General features: G+C 34.7%; 1 protein-coding gene across 2 annotated transcripts in view; it reads left to right on the forward strand.

The window, feature by feature from the left end:
- Positions 1–22,972, forward strand: part of LOC106663673 (protein yippee-like 2) — a 110,904-nt gene that overhangs the window by 1,529 nt on the left and 86,403 nt on the right. The window lies entirely within an intron of this gene.

Here is a 22,972-nt window from a genome sequence, read left to right on the forward strand (position 1 = left end):
AAACTTTATTAAAAAATATTCCATAAAAAAGACTGAAAAGGTCAAAAATTTTCATTTAAGTTCAAACACAAATTTNGAGTCATCGCTCTGACGGCTTCACGCTCACTCAAATGTCTTATGGGCGCCATAAGTTCTAAATTAAAGTTTAAACTTCCAAAAGAAATGGTGTCTGTTAAGCAGATGCAGTGAAACTGAGGAATAAACCAGGAGGAAACTCTTGTGTATCTTACCAAATCCATTTCAAAGCGGATTAACACGATTGTAAACAATTCTTGTTTACTTTTGTGGGATTGTGAAGCATAAAAAAGAGAATAAACATGAAGAGATTTAGCTGGATTTCTCTAAAAAGAATTTCTGTTTAAAAATTAAGGTGGTGCGTTAATTTTGAGCAGGAGTTTATATAGTGCTCCTTTGTAAAGAAGTTATTGTGTTTGGAACTGTTTATAATTCCAGCACTTTGGCCCAAATTGGTGATAACTTTGATAAAATTTGTCGAAAAGAATGTAATTTTAAAAATGGTAAATATCAGCGAATAGAAGTGAAGAAAACCTTCCTAGAAGTGGAAAACCAGCATCCAACATACAAAATGTTAAATATTAACTGCAATTTGAGTTAATAATAGGTCATACCTAATTTATTTTACCTTCCTGTCTTTGATCAGAGGCGAAGATAATGTTTCGTAAATATAACGAACGCTGCAAGAACAAGAAGACCGTTTATCGTAAGTTCGTGTAAAGACGTAATGTATTTATTCACAAGGTGATGAAGTTTGAGAAGTGTGGGGCGTCGGTGACCGCTCCGTATTAAAAAAAGTCAATAATAATAATTAAAAATTGAGAAATACGAATTTACACAATGTTCTGTAGTTTTCAACTTATATTTATAACTGTCTGAAGTTTCCTTTAAATTTTTATCGACCGTTGACAAGTTTAGACAAATCGGACCTACTATTTTGTCTCTAGGTTTACAAATCAATTAACTGTGCATAGCTATTCGATCAGAGGAGAATTCAGGCATCACAGTTTTGTAATATTAACGGTTTTAGGCTGCATTACGGCGAATAAACGACGAGAGTTTGAGAAGAGTCTTAAGTTTTGTAGATCTTTGATTGATAACTTTTGTTCACGACTGTTTGAGTTTCTTTTCAATATGAGAGCTGTTGCCTTGTCGATAAATTATTTGTTCGAGCTTTAGACCTACAAATGTTCGATCTATCCGATCAAAAATACCTCCATTTTACAAAATGGTTCTTATTGGATTTGCCGAATAGCCGACAATCTGCTTAAATATTTTTATGTAATTCATAAATACACTTCAGCGAACATTTTGAACGGAAATATATGCGGATTTTGTATCAGGCTATTTATTCCTCGAGATGTGCACATTGCGCAAGAACTTTATGTTCGATTATAGACACGGAAACAAGTACGTAGTACCGTTATTATTTATTTTAGGACGATTATTTGTACTTTGAATTGGCAAATTCGGTGCTTATTTTTAAAAATAAAAATACCTTCATCTTATCGGATAATTGTTTCCTTTAGAATAGAAGCAATAATACTTTGTAAACCTATCATTACTATACACATTAAGGCTATTTGTTTAAATTATTTTCAAAATTATTACTATACTGAACAATAAGGTTTTTTTAAATTATTTTCTCTAGGTTATTTTTTTTAATGATTTATTGACACAGTAGGTATATTTTCTGTCTATTAAAGACAACCACAAATTGTTTAAATACTATTTTATTTAATTTATAATTTCCAGAAAATCTTGTAAAAAAAGCTGAAGAGAAGGAGCGGACAGCATCCTGAAGTACCATTCATAAGTATGCGAATCTTAGCCATGAAGTGTCATATATATTGTAAGTGGTGCTTAGAATGCTTAGATATTTCAACGGTTAGATTATCTCTCGTTTAACATTTTTATTTTATAGCGGATCAAGGAGTGTTATTTAATGGTTTTATCTATTAGTTTCACGTTGATATTCCTGTACCTTTTAGTGCAACACTTTATATCTTTTTCTCCCAGGTTTATCTTTACACCGTTCATCCGCTTATACTCTAAACTGGTTAACGGGGTGTAGATAAACGTAGGAGAAAAAAAGATACTAAGCGTTGCCCCAAAAGCTATAGAAATATCCAAGTGAAACTAATAGATAAAACCATTAAATAACACACCTTGATCCGCTATAAAGTTTATTAGTATATTATTTGAACAAGATTAGCGATAAAATGCCTGGATGAGATAAGAGAGCCGTAAAGGGCTTGGTCGTTTATTGAATTTCCTCATGCTTTTTCCCATCTGCGAGCCAAGGCTTAAACCAGGCGAGGGCAACGTCTTCTGCAAATGACTGTAATCCAGTAAAGTCGCTGAGCCTCACGTGTCAAGTTCATTAACACAAGGCAGCCGTCGGTGCCGCGGATGCAAATCGATTCTGTACAAACTTTAAAAAGAAATTGATTTAAAGTTTATTGTTTAAATGAAATATCAAATTTTTATGACTCTGTCTTTTCTTTGTCGTCCTGCCGGTGACCCTGTGTACATAAAGTCACAAGAGGGAAAGTTATTCTAGGTTTATTAGTCAACAAGTTTGAAAAAATAATATTTTAAAAAAGGGTAAACAATAATAATAATAATAATAATAAATAATAATAATAATAATAAAAAAATAGCTACCTGTTGTCGAGCGTAACTTTGTTTCTGTCCTAGCCTGTTATTTACTATTTTAATTAATTATACTTTTTATCTAATTTGTTAGTTGAGATGAAAAGGTTAGTGTCACTAGCGGGATTAGAACCCACGACCTTCAGCTCAATATGCCGATGCTCTAACCACTTGAGTTATCGTGATATTTATTATTTTGAATAAGTCCCTGAACACCACTGAGGTTTTTAAAAATATGATGAACTTAGTGAAACGATGATTTCTTGAAGGGCAAAGATAGTAAATTCCTCATTTTGTAAAAAAAAAGTTTGCGCTAAATCTACTAGATCCTTCGTTGGAACGTTGCTGAAACAGTTTGGCTGATCAAACTATACAATCTGTAAGAGTTGACAGTTTTAAAAATATTTTTTACTGGCCTGTTGTCTGTAGTCTAACATGGGAAAACGGAATGCGAATAGCAAGTCAATAGCAAGCAAACTTTGTTAGTAATTGACAACGTTTTTGTTTTCTCATGCCGTTTTGGATCATTTTCGAGTCCCATCCTGGCTCACTACAGGGACAGGTCAGAGTACAACAGGGGATCACATTGATGGCTTAAAACAGAAATTAACTAAGGACCGCTTTGGCGTTAGTGAACAACGATTTGACGATGGACCCGGCGGTTCTCATGATGAAGAATGGAAAACTCCAATTATTTATTTTGTTTTACAATTGTTAAATCTACGCACATCCATCCGTACACTATCAGCAAAACGCAAATTCAAGTTAAAACTTTCGTCTTGCATTGTTTCAGCTGCAGTCTTGTGTACTTCAGCATAGGGTTTTTAGCCAAAACACCATCAAGTGCTGTCAAAACTGCGCGGTTTAGTTTTTATATTCTGGGCGTCCTGAACTCGCACATTCACAGTTTCGGACGAGTCTTATAAAATAAATTGACCGGATGACAGAACTTCATCCCTCACATGGCAACAAATCCGATATAAATCGGTGAATCTGCCTTATATGTTCAAACAATAAAGTCCAACTCCTTAAATTGCAGAAAAAGAGGCAAGAGTCATTGCTTAGTTGTAATGCCGTATATTTTTCATAGAATTTGGATAATTAAGGAATAGTTCCTTTAACTCCAAATTGATTTGTGTTTGTGGGAGTGAAATAAGGACATTGTGGCAGCAGGAGTTAAAATGGCTGCTGGGCCGCTGGTTTTCAGAAAATTATAACGAATATCGTTAAACATTAAAATGTAAAATAGACCAACAAACAAATTAAAGGGAACGTTTGTATCTTTTTTACAACGCTAATTTTTAATATTAGCTATTTTTACCCAGTTTTTGCATATAAAATAGCTGAAGAGAGGGAGATGGCAGCACCTCGCAATCGATACTTTTATATAAAAAATAATTAAGTTAATTATCATTAATAAGTTTAAATTATACAAAATAAACATAATAAAGAACATTTTATGATAGATATCTCATCCATTTTCCTGAATAAAAGGTTTTATGAGTTTGATTCTAATTTAACTTTGATTTAAACTTCATACTAAGCTCATGTAATCGCTGCCCAGAGAAAGTTTTCTGCAGACGTCCCGATAGTTTCCTTCTGACGTCCGTGCTTTTTTCCTTGTTCGATTACCCCTCAGAATATAGTCCCACTTTTAAGCACAACTGTATTTGATACATTTACAATGAATTTACGTTATCTGATGTCCCAAAGCTAACATGGAGTTTCACAAGATTCTTTGAAATTTCTGGATTACTAGGCATTGCAAACAACGAATACGATTCTTAATAATAATAAAGTCTAAATGTGGCAGTAACACGGAAATAAAACGAAAATTTTCAAAATAATTGTTAAATATAAATATATGTATATATACAGGGTGAATTGCTACTCGTGCTACAAACTTCTCCAGTAGATTCTTCACCCTAAAATGAACAAAAAAGTTCATATTGTCCATGGTCCGATTCTCAACCATTTCAGAGTAATTTCGCTTTTTNAAAATATCCCAATATTTCACCTCGAGCGCAAATCTTTCGCATTTATCTTAATCAAATTCCACTAATTGTATGTATATGGCATAACGTTCCTATATATATTCATGTAGAGGATATATATAAATTAAAAAATAAATATTTTAACGAAGTTGTAATAGTAGCTCTATTTCTTGACAATACAACTTTCACACTGTTGTCACAGGTCACTCATGAATTTTCAATAAAAGTTGATTTACATACAGTAAATTAATTTTCAATTTTATCGCTATGCTTTTATTTTCAATGAGAGATATTCATTTTTCTCAAACAGTTTCTTCAATCGGAAAATAAATAATTGCATCTATAATTTAATGAACTTCGTCCCCAACAGGACAGTAAAGTTGATAGCGAGGTTTGTTTTTATTTATTCATATATGTTTGTTATTTGATCTCATAGTGGTGAACTTGTGGAGGGGGTAGAAATAAACTCTAAAGTCTTATTGACAGATTGTGCACGAGACGAAACGTGATGGAAAATTTGGATTTCGAAAAATTATTTATAATTCAAAGCTTTCTATATCAAAATGATTTATGTTTTAACCCCGTCAACTAATGTGAATACTTACGTACTTTTTATTGTTTCCAACCTAATCATCCCTAATCAAAAATCATTTAGGCGTCAGAACTTGAAACTACCTCGGTACTTATTTTCTCTTTTTTTAAATGATTTTCACATTTTTCTAAATGTCCAAATATCACACATTTATTTTACAGCCGTACGTGCAAAATATTTATCGAGACGAAAATGTCGAAATGGTGTTTCAAGTCCACATGCACCGAATTCGCGCATAATTGAAAGCTGTAAAACTCGGGAAACAAAAAGGTGATAGTAGCAAGCACATAAAATAAAACGGACCAGCTGGCAAGTTTAGTTCATTTATTACCCACCTCTGGAATGTTACCTAGAAACATCAGATTTTAATGCATGATAAATGAGAAAGTTTTAACTTGAGGGAAAGTAAAAGGAAAGGATTTAGATAACAAAAAAAGCAAAATATTTCAAAACACAGAATTTTTGTCAAAATGATCATTAGTTTGTGAGATTTCTCGTTGAGGTTTGTTGGAACGTAGCCTGGAAGTTTGGTCGTCGTCCGATCACCCAGACTCGCCTATCGTAGCGGTGTCGTTATGCCTTCTTCAGAGGTGATTTCTGAAGAAATATTGATATAAAGATATATGTTTATCTTTTATTTACATTTCTGTTTATGTATAACAAAATTTACTTACAATCGGGTAAATTGTATATTTATCTTGAATTTTATTGACTTGAGGCGATGAATACTTAGTTTTGTTTAGTAGTCATCCTAGTCCGCATATTTTTGTGCTTCTGTCAAACTCGTTTCCTCGTTTCGGCTATTTTGCCATTTTCGTGTTGCGACTATAAAAGTTTTGTTATTGTTAATTTATTTAGAAATCGATTAACGGTCACTAATCACCACACGTTATTGTTAATGTTGTTGGAGTTCCAGCTCAAGCACTGAAAGTGACATATTTCAAATGTCGTGTAATCTATTCGATTCTCGCCGACAAATGAAATGGCCTCCTTTTTGAGATGAAAAAATTCTTTTTTCCATTTATATCAATGATCTGCCCGACTCCATCCGGTCCTGTAACTATCACCTATATGCCGATGACTCCCAAATATACATATCCTTCCACCCTCCCGATCTTCACTCGGCCATTCTCAAGATCCAAAAAGACCTAAATTCCATCAACGAATGGGCCCATAAAAATTCCCTAGTTCTCAATCCGTCCAAATCCTCCGCCATAATTATCGGATTCAGGCAACTCCACAATTCCCTCCCCAGCATCCCACCTCTCATGCTAAATAACCATCCCATCCCCTTCTGCTCTTCCGTTAAAAACCTAGGAGTAGTCTTTGACCAAAACCTTTCCTGGCATTCTCACATTTCCCAAATTTCCCGCCATTCCATTGCCTCCTCAGCCTGTTTCGTCGGTCCTGTCTTCTCTTACCTTTCTCCACCCGCAAACTCCTTGTATCTTCCCTTATACTTCCCTTCTTCGATTATAGCTGTTTGGCTTACGTGGTCTCTCGGAGGGGGAGAACGCGCTATTGAAGCGTATTATGAATTGTGGCGTAAGATTTGTGTACGGCACCCCACGGGGATCCCGGGTGTCGGGGTTGTATTCCCAACTTTCCTGGCTAATCCCCTCCTTCCGTGCACAGTATTTCCTAGGTTGCTTTCTTTTCCAGTTCCTCCACACTCGTCGTCCTCCTTACATCATCCAATCCCTCCAATTCAACTCCTCTCATCCCCAATCGACCTTATCCTTCCGCAACATACAACCCATACCTTCGAAAGATCCTTTCTGATACGAGCCCCTAAACTCTGGAACTCCCTTCCCCTTTCTATTCGTCACGCTGCCTCCTTTTCCTCCTTTAAATCCCACCTATATAATCACCTCCTCTCCCTCCAAGCAGAGACCTCACGTTAACATTGTTATTTTTGTTTAATATTCTCGTAATTTTTTCTTCTGTCCTGCCTTATTAGTATACATTGTGCCAAGATTTCTATCCTTTTTAACTTCATAGAAGGAACTTCTTTTATTTATTTCATGTAAATTATTCTTAGGGGACACCAGTCCCAGAATAAAGTTATTTTTCTTCTTCTTCTTCTTCTTCTTATTTAAGCGCTAAATAAAAAAAATATCACAAAATGGCCACGGAGAGCTTTAGTGAAGATATACTTCATTTTGCTTATTAAATCCATTAATTTCGTCGAATTAAAAAGTCAGTCACGATCGGGATTCGAACCCACGACCTTCGGCTAAAGAAGCGGCGTATTTAGCCGAAGTCGTGGGTTCGAATCCCGCTCGTGACACTGTCTTTTTTATTTCAACTATTACCTTACATAAAGATTAATTAATCGAAAGAATTTATCTGATCAATCGAACCACGAAACCTAATGGATTTAACATTTAACATTGCCTCTGCCTAGTTAGATCGAGCAATATTAACTAGTTTATTTAGAAATCGTGAGATGCGGTATGGTGTGATGTAGGTTTCAGAAAAACATTATCTTTATCGTGCCAACGTACAATAATAATACAATAATAAACACGGCCAAAGGGTTACTTCACAGAATGATTACCTTAAGCCATGAATCCTTCCACCACAAAAACATAAAGATATACAAACAGATCCTCCATAACAATCTCTACCCTAAACACATAATTAACAGAATAATCAACAATTACAACTCAACACTAACACCATCCACTATTACAAATAATACTACATTAAGTCTATCGAATACAAACAAACCAGCATACATTTCCATACCATTTATCTAAGGCCTGTCACATAAATTAAACACATTTCTCTTGGCCGATAACTTCAAAATAGCTTTCAAAAATTATAAAACAATTCAAACACTTTTTTCCAAAATTAAAGATCCCACACCAATAACAAATAAATCTGACGTAATCTACAAGATCAACTGTTTAAACTGTCCGGCAACTTACATCGGTCTTACATCCCATCCCAATATCTGGACAAGAGAGAAAAGCAACATATATATGATTGCAAAAAACCCAAGCAAAATCCTACAGCACTCGCTACCCACCATCTTGAACACCAACACAATTTCGACTTCAAAAATCCATAAGTATTACACACAGAACAAAACAAACATAAACGTAATTTCTTAGAAATGGTTTATATTAACAGAGATAAACACAGCATCAATTACAGAAGAGATACATGTAAACTCAGTCGCAGCTACGCCAATATCATTAATCAAATTCAATACAGATAACATACCTATATCATCACAATACATTTCACACATCAAATATTTTTCACATAGTCTAATTTCCCAACAATTTTGCTTTCCTTTTCCTATTTTATCCCTTTCTATATAATCCTGAAAGGATAATCTGGCCGAAACATTTTTTCCCTTCGTCGGCTCTTTTCACCTCAAAAGCCAACGCCTTATACAAACATGTCTTTTCTATACCGACATCCTTCCCCACCCCTTCAAAATCCAACGTATATAAACACAAAATAGCAAAATCTCACTGGCACTCTCGACACGACACGCAAAAATGGCACAATTACACAGAAGAAAAAAACTGAGTGAGTTGAAATACTTTGATTGAATATATAAAAAAATATATTTTGCATTGTATAAATTCACTTTTCCACATCCTAAATGTATTTGTTAAATGTAAACATTGTTTGTAAATCCCAGGCCCTGAAGATGATCTCAATAAAAGATCGAACGTTGGCACGACAAAGAAAATGTTTTTCTGAAACCTACATCACACCAGACCACATCTCACGAGTTCTAAATAAATATCGATTAGCGGTCACTAATCACCACACAATATTAACTAGTCTATTCTTACGAGTGTACATCATTTTTCTCGATCTAACACTACCTAACAGAGTTGACAGTGTTAACACAAAGCTCGTGAATTCCCCTATTGCTTTTGTTTTTATTGTCTCTTCGGTTTTATCTCTCGTTTATGACCTGAGGGTCACTTCACATGTTTGATTATTGATAAGCCGATACAAAAGGCTTGATGTTTCCGACGGGATCGAAAAGGCCAGTGTAAATTAAATTGAAAAGTATGCAGTCAGAATAACGGAAATTACAAAACGGATGTTTGCAAATCGTGACTGTCTAGCGAGCATGGCAATATTTCAGGGAAATGCTTTTGGTGCAAAATGTGATGCAACCCAACGATCCCCCAATTGCTTCGAATTTGGAAAAAATTGAATACCGAGACGGTAAACGACCTGGGTATCATTGGACTACTTCAACCTTTTCCATGTCGATGAGATTCGTGAAAGACGGCGGAGTGCGCAGACCGAAGAAGAGTGGGACGGGCCAGGGCGATGGTAGGTGAACGGGCATCATGATTCACTGGTCAACGTTCGGGTGGCTGACCTAGCACTGACCTTTTCCACAACGGTTCATGGGTTCCAGCGTAAAAACTTTAAGTTATGAGTGTTTTACTTATTTTTTTTCTCAGAGAGAAAGTATGTTGTTCCTTCATCGCAAAATAGAACATCATTCTGTATTTAAATTTTAAGATTTTTTTTATGTACATGTCACAGTACCAGTGGTACTGCTTATTCGTGTATTTAAATCCACTTGCCTTAAATGCCGACGATCTGTTATTTATACGAACAAATTTAAAACATACTCTAAATATTTTTTCCCAGTCGATAACCGGCACTTTAGAGATAACGATAATTTTGTTTCAAATTAAAATTATCTTCATTGTCCCTTGTATTTAGATACATACAGATAGTACTTCTGTATGTATTAGTATTTTGTTGAAATGTATGGTCCGTACGTATTGTCTATTTCCTACAATTCAAACAATTTCAATACAATTTTCAGTGTCTTGAAGATTATGTAGGAAAGTCTTTAATTTTCTTTGGAATATTTATCAGGGGATGGCCTGTAAAGATGTAGTCCAAGATGTTTTTGTTTGTGTTGCATTTTTTTTGTGTCAATCAATGGGAATCCTTGCATTGTCATGGAAAGACTCCATTTTCGTTCTGACCAAGAACAGTGGTTTTCTGTTCTCAGAAGGTAGTTTACAGTTAAGTACGCCCCTCCAGTCCGTCCAAAATGGTTTTTGACCATGGTCCCCATTGTGGCCAAGGTTTATTCGATTTACCTGACTGTGCGATCTCCTGATCTACGTTGTCGTTTCATCAGTCAACAATCTATAAGTGGGTTTTGGACAATTTAAACTTAGATTGGATTCTTTTGAAGTTCATATTATTTGTATTTGCAATTTGCATGATGGTTATTAGTCATCGTACTACTCCCAGAGCACCCATTTCAATGAGAATACTTACTCATAATATTTTTTTAAACTAAACACTTATATTTGCACATTTTCTTTCTCACGTTAATTTGAATATTAATATAACTTTAATTAAAACTGCTATTTTGACATTTCTTGATGAGGGATGCAAGACAGGTAGGCTCCATGTGGTAATTAATATTGAATACTCATAATCCATAATTATTATTTATATTCACTAATTTCGTGGTCCGCTTGACCAATTAAATCATTACAATTATTTAAGGTTTTTAGTTGAGATGAAAAAAAAGTCAGTGGCACGAGCGGGATTCGAACCCACGATCTTCGGCTAGATACGCCGCTGCTCTACCACTTGAGCTATCGTGAAATTGAAAAATGGCAAAAAGGAGGGAAAACTCATAAGGTGGGGTTGAGATAGGAAGTTGATGTCCGAGTGGATCGAGGTCACGATAGCTCAAGTGGTAGAGCAGCGGCGTATCTAGCCGAAGATCGTGGGTTCGAATCTCGCTCGTGTCATTGACTTTTTTTCATCTCAACTAAAAACCTTAATTAATTGTAATTATTATTTATTCATTAAGATTTGATGGTTTACATTTCGGCATGTTTACGACTAATTGAAATCAATTAACTTACTGAAGATATAAATTAAATACTGCTTTATCGTTGTATTAAATTCCTAGGCACTCCTCAAAATGAAGCCCTTTCAATATTTCCGATTAGTAAAGTGTAATTTCATTTTGTAAATTGACAAACATTTCCATGCTTTTGATTATTACTGGAGATTAATATGACTTACCGACTTAACAATTCATGTTCTACTATTCTGGTTTAAGATGTTTGATATTGTGAATAATTGACAGTAAGCTAACTTTCGCCATCCTTGTAAGGGATAGTGTGAATAAAGGCAAAGTTGCAATTCGCGTCATGTTTCCCTTACTGTGCAAAGTCGTCCCTAGTAAACAACTTCTCTATAAAGAAGTTAGGCCAATGATCTCGTATGCGTGCCCCTCATCGTGGGCTTGGCATCACGATCGAACATCGCATCGCTTCATCGCTTCAAATTATACAAATATGTTTTTACGGTTGGTGACTTCATCACCCCGCTACACTCGTATTTTAGACTTGCCCATCAACACAGACATGCATTATGATGTACACCACATAAAATATCTCACAAAGAATTTCTTTGAACGGTGTGTGAGCTAAGCAGTATCAGTTAGTTCGACAAATTGGGGACAAGGGACTTTGTGTGCAGGCATAGGAGAGTGAAGAACTTTAGTTTAAACCTTGCCTTCGACTTAGGGTTTTTCTTACTTTTTACCCATAAATTAAATTTTCTTTGTCTCATAACACTCTTTTTTAAATTATTTTCCGAAGCAAGAGGTTATAGTATGGCACTCCTATGTAAATATGTATAAACATTTGTAACTATTATTTGGAGATCGTGAGATGCGGTCTGGTGTGACGTAGGTTTTAGAAAAACATTTTCTTTATCGTGCCAACGTTTCGATCTTTATTGAGATCATCTTCAGGGCCTGGGATTTATAAACATTGTTTAAACTATACAAATACATGTAGGATATGAAAAAAAGTGAATTTATACAGTGCTAGAAATTTTAGATTCAATCAAACTATTTGTACTCATTCAAAGTGTTTATTTTCTGCGTAGATGTGTCATTATTGGGTGTCGTGTTGACATTGCCAGTGAGATATTGATGTTTTATGTTTATATTCGTTGGATTTTGTAGGGGTGGGAAGGGAGTTGGGCAGAAAATATTTTTATATGAGGAATCGGCTTCTTTGAAGTAATGGGAGCCGACAGTGGGAAAGAATTGGTAATGGTTCGGCCTGATTATCCTTTCAGAATTATATAGGTAGGCATAATTAGGGAAAGGAAAGCAAAATTGTTGAAAAATTAGACTGTTATGTATGTTTTTATGTTTAGACTACGTTCTAGCATTGTATAAATTCACTTTTTTCACATCCTACATCTATTTGAATAATTTAAACAATGTTTATAAATCCCCAGGCCCTGAAGATGATCTCGATAAAGATCGAAACGTTGGCACGATAAAGAAAATATTTTTCTAAAACCTACGTCACACCAGACCGCATCTCACGATCCCCAAATAATTAATAACTAACGGTAAGTAAACACCTACACAGTTGTAACTATATGAATAAATATTCTAGTTTACCACTTGATATTGTGTGGGTTATAAGTTGTGAAATTTCTGAATTAATAAAACTAGCTGTTATTCTTTTGACAATATGTTTATTTTTTATGACTTTTCCAAGGCAATTGTACTGCAACTAAATCTTTTCTCTTTATGTCGCTTTCATAGAACCGTTAAATCCCGGAGCCTTTTCTGCTCGTTCGCTGTCAATTGGCGAGTTCTACTTTCATGTTGAACACATAACATTTTTCGTTCACGACTTGGCAAAAATATTCATGCTTTGCTACACTACTTGATTTCATTTCATTGTTGATTTCATATCACAATATATTGAATTTAATTTTTAAGTTTTCAGTGAGTGGCCATGCCAGAATCAGTAGTTTAGAAGTAAATTCGCGAAACATAATTCCCTCGGGCGAGATGGACATTCTTCCTGACAGTTTGCTATTCACAAGCCTTCGTTCTCGTTTCGTTCCGTTATTCAGTGACAGATCAGACAGTTTTACAGACGGCGATCCTGTTGAAAAACCTTTCCCCAATGCGAAAGGCGGCTTTTTCTACCGGCTGTTGTCGGTTTAGAAAGCTGCCTGCCCGGGGGATTCTCGCCCATTCTCCTTTTTAGTTTGCCTACTTGGATTTTGGTCGATGTAATGAGACGGTTCGCTCCAAAAGGCGAAATTGCCATCCTTGGTTCAAAATCCAAATCCGCGTAGCATTAATTCTATGATTTTTTCTTGCGTATGGGGCTTAATTTAGGTTAGTAACGAGCAAAGTGTTAGTTTGTATGTTACAGGATGCACGAAGCGTTCCACAAATGGTTCACAACAATGTTAAACGATTATAATAACTAGGGCTGTGATTTACCTATATGCAATAAAAGCAGATAAATATGTACATATATATGTAAGTATATTTGGTAAAAAATGCAATTTAAAACTGAAAATATGCGAAAACTACCAAGAGAAAACATAAGGAAACCTCAAATTAATGCACTCATAATTATATTGAAAAGAGAAACAGTGGCAAGAGAAACACCTCATCGCGATTATTAAAAAAGAAAAACGCATTTAGAAAAAAGTTAAATATAAAAAATCCGTCGTCTCATCCATCGAGACTCGGATCGATCCATTTTTGATGAAGTCTGATTTTATGGAGTGTTTCATTATATATAAAAGCCAGGTTAGATTGCCTGAGGGTACTTTCGTGGGGAATGGTTTTCCCTGTGTATTTCTCCAAAAAACTCTCTAATTCAGGGTGGCGTAGTTTATGGATGGGTATGTCAGCTCTAACTAAAGCACAACATAAATCGGTATCGAAACCGTTTTAACCCAGCACTTGTGGCAGGTTGTGTCACGAAAGTTTGTTGAAACTTAGACTTCCTACCTATGTTTTCCTTGTGTTTTTCTGACTTTATGTGCTGTCTTACCAAAAAACGTGTAGCTGTTGATAGGTTTACCACAACAAACACAGTACAAGACGTCTCCAACTCCCTTGAAAGTCTCACTTGAAAACTCACGCACATACTTTTGAACAAGATCTTTTGTCTTTATGGTGACTTTCAGCATTTTAGGAGTAGTCAGTTCACAACACACAAATAATGTTTCATGATGGAAAACGCATGAGAGACTGCCGACTGGGTAAAGCTGAGAAGTATGATGGTAGGGAAAGAAGAGAACTGATGTCGTAATATTTCCATGAATCATAAGTGGATCCAATTAAACTATTCCAAAAGAACATTTACAGTGGTACAAACACTATTCCTTTCTACATTTATTTAAAGAGAAGCAAAGGCGACCAAAAGTTTGTGGAAAGCGGTGGAGCAGCAACTGAACAAACACAAACTCGTTCAGCCCGTAGCTCTTTTTCAAGGAATTTTTTTTTGCCTGCTCAGAAACATTAAAATTTGACGTGCCAAATACCGATCTGCCGGATATGTAAAAAAATATGCAATTATAATCCACTTATGCAAAAATATGCATTTGTGGCAATATATGCATAAATATGCAAAATAAATATAGCTTAAATTGATTCCAAATGCTTCAAAACATATACAGTTTATTAAAACTGGATGTTTTAGTTAACCAGGAAAAATATGCAAATGTATATATTTCACAGCCCTAATAATAATCATTTGTCTAATGATTGAGTAAAACTATTTTTATTTATTTATTTTAAGTTCACAAGTCACCAGAATTTAAGTTTCGGTTAGCAAACGAGTCCAAATGACATTACAGCGGTGAATTTATTAAGGAAAATTAGATGTTTTATTTTAGCGCACGTATTAAATTATTAAAAGAGCATTGGGCAATATTTATATTGTAAATCTGGAATTCAGTTTATAACTCTTGTTAGATTAAAGTTTTTCGGACGAATTTGAATTTTTCCTTTCTCCAAGGACGCCTACTTTTTACGGACAACGAATAAAGAAGACGGATGAACAAGAATGCGCAAACATTTTAGAGGCTAGTCAGATTATATAATACAATTAATTTAATTATCTTGATTAGTTTAATTGTAGTAAAACAAATGCGAGAAACAGTACATTGAAACGTTGCAGCTCTAGTAATAATTAGCCACAATCGTCGTCGTGTGTAACTAATATTAACCGTTTAATTGTTTATCGGTTTATTATTAATAAATTATTATTTTCAATTTTTACTGCAAAGACGGTTGAGAAGAAAAATTAGTGTCACGGGCGGGATTCGAACTCACTAGCTCTCGAGGTATAATCGAGCCGCAGTTTTGTCCATCGCAACTGCTGTTTTCTGCAAATCGTGAGAATTTTTTTCTGATAAGCGCTTATCTTGTTGGATTTTCCAGCCGCGCATAAGATGAGTGAGTAGCTTATTTGATATTTTTGAAAACGAGCCTTTTTTTAAAATAAAATTAGGGTCGATAATATTCCCCGAGGCATATACCTTTTATTAAACGATAAAAACGATGTAAAAATAAATAAATAAATAAAAACGACAAGTTAGACACTAGAAGTTACAGAGTCCATACTCCTCATGGAACCACCTAGAGAATGTTTTGATTTTTGATTGTTTTTGAGGGGCAACATACGTAGGCTCATTTAACGGCAAGGCTTAATAACTATTTGATGTTTGATTAGAGAAAATATGGTAATATTATTTTACTTTAAAAAAAGTGAACAGAAAAAGAAGCCATTACCCTAAGCCTACCAGTTTGTAAAATCTTATCGGCCAAATGGAGGAAGCTAAGCGATAAAAGAATTAGTCACAAAGGTAAATTTATCCTTTTCTGTTCAATCCAAACGAAATTTTGCTCCTATTTTTTATTCACAACTTAATTAGAGCTTGTTACACTTATCTAACGAACGTGTAACAAAATTAATGTTGGGCTCTTTTCCTCGGATTTATTTGGGTTATTGTAATTTTCCTACGACTTTTAATTATCTGTTATCTAATTGTTTTTTAAACGATTAAAATTACAAACGCACTCTGTATCAGAATTACTTAATACACAAGTTCCCTTGTCAATTTTTTTTTGTCTCAGGATAATGGTATTTAAATTTTGCATCGGGTTTTAAATGTTTAAAGCTATTAAAAATGTAATTTTATCTTCTCTTTTAGATCTGCCAGGCGTTGAATTTCTTATTTGGTCATCTCCGATCATTTCGTCCGCCTTTCCTTGGTAGTTTCGACGATCAGTTTCGTTTCGTTTCGATATTGCGGATTCTATATTGCTAAAACAAAAGTGGGAATCTGCTTTTATATACAAACCTTCTTCTGCATAACTCTACCTATATTACAATTAATTAAGGTTTTTAGTTGAGATGAAAAAAGTTAATGGCACGAGAGGGATTCGAACCCACGACCTTCGGCTAGATACGCCGCTGCTCTACCATCTGAGCTATCGTGACCTCGATCCACTCGGACATCAACTCCCCATCTTATGAGTTTTCCCTCCTTTTGCCATTTTTGCCAATATTATTATTATTATTAATTATGGGATAGCCACAATGATTGCTGCCCCCCCCCCCCCACCAGGATATTTGTAACAAAGTCAAATAATAAATCGTATTTAATCTCACTATAGAATGTATCTGGCTTGTAAATTATAAACAAGGATATGATAAAAAACAACAGATATTGTCTGCATTTCAACAAAAAAGTTATCAATCAGACAACAACACAAGGCCCTGAAGTTGATCTCAATAAAGATCGAAACGTTGGCACGATAAAGAAAATTTTTTTTCTAATACCTACGTCACACTAGACCGCATCTCACGATCTCCAAATAATAATCATAATCATGTATTATTTTAAAATAGCCCTACACCAACGCAACAAGCGAGGGCGTTGGTTAAATGTTATTTTTCTCTCATTTCCTGAATGGAAGAAAATGAAACACCTATTAGCGGTTGTGTCGTTTTCCTAATAACAACAAGCTAAAGGGAAAACAAGCGAAAAACATGTTTACATAATTATTTTCGTCCTATCTGTGCCGGCGAATGAGATTATTTTCGAAGATTATAATTTTTTAATAAATTAACTATAAAATAATAATAGTGGACCGGAGATGCTCCTAATGTACTAATCTGCTCAAAAATGAATAGGAATATTTTTCGTTTTTAATAATATTAATTTTTAAGTAAATTAACCGATATATTGTTTCCAGTTGGATAAAACAAAATAGAAAATACAATGCAAAAACAAACAAATGTTAATCGTCATTTTTAATAATGGAATTATTTAAGAATAGTAAACATGAAGATTAATTATCTTATAAACAAACACCATTTATCGTCTTTTCTCCATTTTAATACAGTTGTATTCTTTTTTGAATCAGAAGTTCCCAATATATATTGTGAGAATGAATCATCTAGGTCACCGGCAAGTTGGTATCGCTGAGGCAATTGGCGTTTCTCAGACCATAGTCTCTCGGGCTTTAAGCCGGGAACACACCCGATGCAACGCTATGTGACGCCACCCGATGCTACGCGACGCTAATCCAAAGTCCAGTTGTGATGTGCACACCCTACCAAAGCGTGGCAAGGCGTCGGGTAGCATCGGGTGTGTTCCCAGCATAAGCTGATTCCAAGAGACTGGAAGTTCCAATAGGAAGCCTGGTAGTGGATCTCAGCGCTTTACGTAGCTAAGGGTGGACAGGAATATTGTCATTGCTGCAAGGCGGAATCCTTTTTCCCCATTTTGAGCTTCCTTTAGTGCAGTTTGGAAGAGGCGGTGTAAAGGGGCTGGAATTTACACTGGAGGACGACTGGACTCCAAATTGTTGAACGCAACCAGGGATCTCATTGGCAGGGTTTTCCGATTTCTGGATGGCAATGCCAGGCCTGATAGAGGCAGGTTCATCATTGTTTTGAAAACCTGGGAATTTCCCATCTCCCCCTTCCACCATTGTCTCCAGACCTCAATCCCATTGAGCACGTGTGTGGGGCGTTGCATAGAAGGGTTTTCGATCACCATCCGTAGCCAGTTGACCTGCAACAACTGAGTACAGCGTTGCAACATCTATGGAGTGAAATTCCTTATGAAATTAGTGACAATATCATAATTGTTATTATTAACAGTAGGTTTAACAGGTGCATAGAGGTGTTAGCTAACAGGGGACATTATACACGGTTAATAGCTCAAAAAATATTAATTCGTCCAATAAACAAAATTATGGAATTAAAACCTTTATTTTATTTTTCAAAATCCCTTAATTAAATTTTCCTTTAGTAAAAAAACATGATTTCTAATAAATTTCAATGCAATTTCCTAATATCCCTATTCATTTTTTAGCAGTTTGATTAAAATGTTGAAATTTCTCACGAAAGACTAAGTTTGAGTTGGGGCCGAGTGTTGTTGATCAGAATGCTTTGAAAACAATTTAAAAACTGGTGCAAAATTTCAATTTTTCATTGTTCGAAGTATCGACCACTTTTTCACTCACGGGTCAATTGAAGAAAAAAGCAAATTCAATTGTTACTGCCAAGCTTTCGACTTATTTTAAGCTCATTATCAGGGCAAAACCAAGTTAAATATGTATGCAAAATAACATATTTAAGTTTTTTTACTGCCGATCTCAAATTTCCTTGAAAACCGACTCAGTCCTATTGAATATATTATATAATAATAATATTAGAATATATAATTTATTCAATGCCCGGGATTGAATCGACTGACTGTTTTTTTTTTCTTGTTTTTTTTTTAAATTGGCCTTATGATCTTGCATATTAGCCATAGGACAACTGAATTTGCTTTATTGTTAAAGACCATACCAGTGTTCGGTGTTGGGGAAATTTGAGCAAAAAAGAAAATTAAAGAAGTATTTATTAAACCACACACAATAATACCCGACCATATCTCTGCAGAACGCCTCCTTCAGAATGAGGATGTATGAATTTATATAAAAATAGTTCTTCAGATATCGTGAGATGCGGTCGGGTGTGATGTAGGTTTCAGAAAAATATTTTCTTTATCGTGCCAACGTTTCGATCTTTTATTGAGATCATCTTCAGGGCCTGGGATTTACAAACAATGTTTACATTTAACAAATACATTTAGGATGTGGAAAAGTGAATTTATACAATGCAAAATATATTTTACATTCAAACAAAGTATTTCTACTCACTTTGTTTGAATATAAAATATATTTTGCATTGAATAAATTCACTTTTCCACATCTTAAATGTAATGGTTAAATGTAAACATTGTTTGTAAATCCCAGGCCCTGAAGATGATCTCAATAAAAGATCGAAACGTTGGCACGATAAAGAAAATGTTTTTCTGAAACCTACATCACACCCGACAGCATCTCACGATATCTGAATAAGTATCGATTAACGGTCACTAATCTCTACACATTTCTATAAAAATCCTATATTACAGTATATATACATAAAAAAATCCTAGAGTGAGACGTGACAACTCTTCTGTACAGCACAATTTATTAACGTCTCTATAGAGTAATTTATACATTAATGATGAGTGATCGTGGATCTCTAGGATATAGATTGTATTTCTGTTTTATTTTCGGTGTGCATTTGGTTTTTTCAATCTGTGATATGAATCATGTATATAATAATTTGTATCATCATCGATGACTAAAATTGACAAAAGGAGAGTGATTTTCGACAAATCCTTCTTATCAAAAGATGTAAGGCGTAACAAGTGGGATTCTGGCAACAACTGCTGTTGTGTTCGTGACAAATCTTGTGGTATAATAACATCGCACAGTGCAATACAGACTCTTTACAATATTATTTTTAAAATATTTTTATTCACGTTCTCGTAAATTAGCAGCGTTTTTTAACATGTATGACATAAGTTTTTGTATTGTGATTTTCCTTCAATAAAGGGAAACCACTTGCAAGTCAGAGTAAATGACTCATACTCCTTTGTAATTTTTATCCTTCTTTTATGCCACGATTGACTAGCTGCACATGTAGCGAGGTCGTCAATGTTTACAGATTGGATAGCGATGCACAGGGTTTTATCTTATCTGCAGCGGGAGTTCGCAACAAGTATTTGTTCTTTCCGGAGAGTGTATCTGTGCTCTGAGTGCGCGCCAATTCCAGTCGTGGCGCAGTTTCTCGTGAATAACTCCCGGAGTGAAAACGCGCCATATAAACATAACGTAACGGCGGAGATAATTGCCTTGTTTACGCCAGCTGGGAATAAAGAAATATATAACCCTTTGTCGGAAGTCGTGGGATCCAGGGAGTTATTTGTTTGCCCCTAGCACGGTGACTGGCCGTTCCGTCTTCCTCCATTCACGGAGAAAACCGACTGTAGATCTCATAATTTTCTTCAGGCAGGGAATTTTTTTTAAATTTCGAAAAAAATCTTCAGACGAATAACATTTTGGTTACATAGATCTTACTTTTTGGCAAAGACCATAGAAAACACAGCCTTCCTCAATGAAATTAGCATTTATCCTATTTTCAAATTTCTGGCTACTAAAAGCTTATTTCACCAACTTTTACAAGTTTAGCATTGATCATCTTTTATTCGAAAGTTAAATTAGTTTTCAATGGTATCAACGGATTTGTCCAAAAACCTTTAGTTAGTTTTTATTATTTATTTGAAGCACGGTCGTGAATCTTAAAAAATCAGATAAAGGGGAACTCCGAAACAGTTGAGATTCGGACCTTAGTTAATTAGAACTTTTTCGTTCCAAGTTTGTAACACGAGTAGCCGAACACCCTGTATTCTATATAGGTTGGTTTTTTCGAAATATTTTAGGCAGATTACTGGCATTCTCTCTCCCAAACTATTCTTAACCAATTTGTTCGAGGTGGGCGCCTTCGAACCTCAAATAAATCACTGATTGTGTCAGCCTCTTGCCCTCAGGACCCATAATGACCAAAATATGGGTAAATCCACGCCACCAACCAGTGCTTTGTCAAGGTGGAATCGTTCAGTTGGTCTTTGTCTCGGAAAATATTTTGCGTAAGGAGAACTAGATGTCTTACCGATAACCCGAATCCAATTAATACTCTATCTTGAGTACTTCTTTTGGCTTTGTAATGTTTTAATTGTATGCCTTTATTAGTTTCTTTTATTAATTTGTACTTGCTCTGTATTTACTATATTATTGTACATAAACAGGTTGCGTATAGTAAGTTTTTAAACATTTTCTTTACGTGGAAACAAGAAACATCAAAAATCAAAAACAAAAATATTACTGATATCTCACGTTCTAGACATGCACTATATACATGTATGTGAGAACGTCCTAATTTACTTAGTGATAAACTAAACATACTAAACTTTTATATCACTTAATATTTGATCCTAGAGCGACAAAAAAGGCAATGTTCATGTTTAATTAAGGCTAATCCTCCTTCTGAACGTATCGGTACGTTAAGTAACAGATTTGACCTTTCTTGATTGGCAACATCGACAGCTTCCGAAAATTGTTGTTAAGTTTGAATGAACACAGCTATGATTGAAGTTTTGTAAGTAAAATGAAATTGTATTTAATATATAAGAACTTTGGTTTCATTGACAACTATAACTTTGAAATGGTTTTATCATGCTTCCTCTAATTCTTATAATAAGTTATCTTAAAATGGCCAACCTAGCAGAGCTAAGATTTATTTTAGATAAAATACCCACTTATGATTGGAACGCGGAAACGTTAAATATATTTCTAACCCACGAAATACGTTCGGCGTATAAAGAGTAAATTAATCATTTTGAAAAGTTGGTAATATTAAAAACCCACTCACTTTTGCCGACAGACATGTACGTGTTGAAAATGTTCGTTAAATCCCCTCTGAAAATGTTCAATGAAATAAAAGAAAAATGTGATCTTTTAGGAATTAGGGCAAAAATTCAGTTAGCAGTAGGAAATGATGAAAACAAAGCTTACTTAATCAGTTTTCTAAAGCAAGTAATGGCAAACAATTTATTGGTCGTTTAAAAGATCGTTTAAGAGATATTTTAGCCTCATGGAACCCTAAGACTATTAGAACTAGAAAAGCTTAAAAAAATATTAAATTATTTCCTGTACGTGCTGGAAACCGAACAAAAAGTGCATACCTTTCAATCAAATATTAATAATCCATTTAAGTCGAAATGAAATTTCACAATTTTTTCACTCAAGAAAGAACCATTCACATAAACGGCGAAGGAATTTTAGACCATCAAAATTTAGAGCTTAATAAAAGTGAAAATTTATCCGAAGATTATTGTTAAATTTTAATTCGTGTATCGTTTTACCACCGACATCAGACGTTGAAGCGGGGACTTACCCGATGCAACGCTACCCGATGCTACCCGACACCTTGTCACGTTTTGGTAGGGTGTGCACGTCTATGCGACGTCAAGCGCACGCCACGTACAGTCACACAGCGTGTAACACAAATCAGTATCGCAATCGCAACGCCTCTTTTGTTCTTAATGCATTATTTTGAGTAAAACCATGTAATAAATTGTTAGTTAAATTTTATGAGCACAGCCATGCAATAAATTGTTTGTTAAACTTAATTGTTTTAAATAAAGTTATTACTGTTTTGATAAATGTGTGGTGATTACTGACCGTTAGTCTATGATTATTTGGAAATCGTTAGATGCAGTCTGAGTTTTGATAAATTTTATTATTAACCATCACAATGAAATTTGTTTTATAAAAGCTCATGTATTTTTGATCTCGTTAATTTGATTTACATTAAAATAAGAATGTTGTAATTAATATAACGACAAAATTACATATACATAGTTTGAAATAAACTACAAAAAATATGAGTGTTCTGTTTTGACGTTACTCGACGAAAATGGTGTAATTTTAAATTTAAAACATGAAATA

This window comes from Cimex lectularius, unplaced genomic scaffold (assembly GCF_000648675.2).
Source record: "Cimex lectularius strain Harlan isolate CLEC.00 unplaced genomic scaffold, Clec_2.1 scaffold100, whole genome shotgun sequence".
Lineage (NCBI taxonomy): Eukaryota > Metazoa > Arthropoda > Insecta > Hemiptera > Cimicidae > Cimex > Cimex lectularius.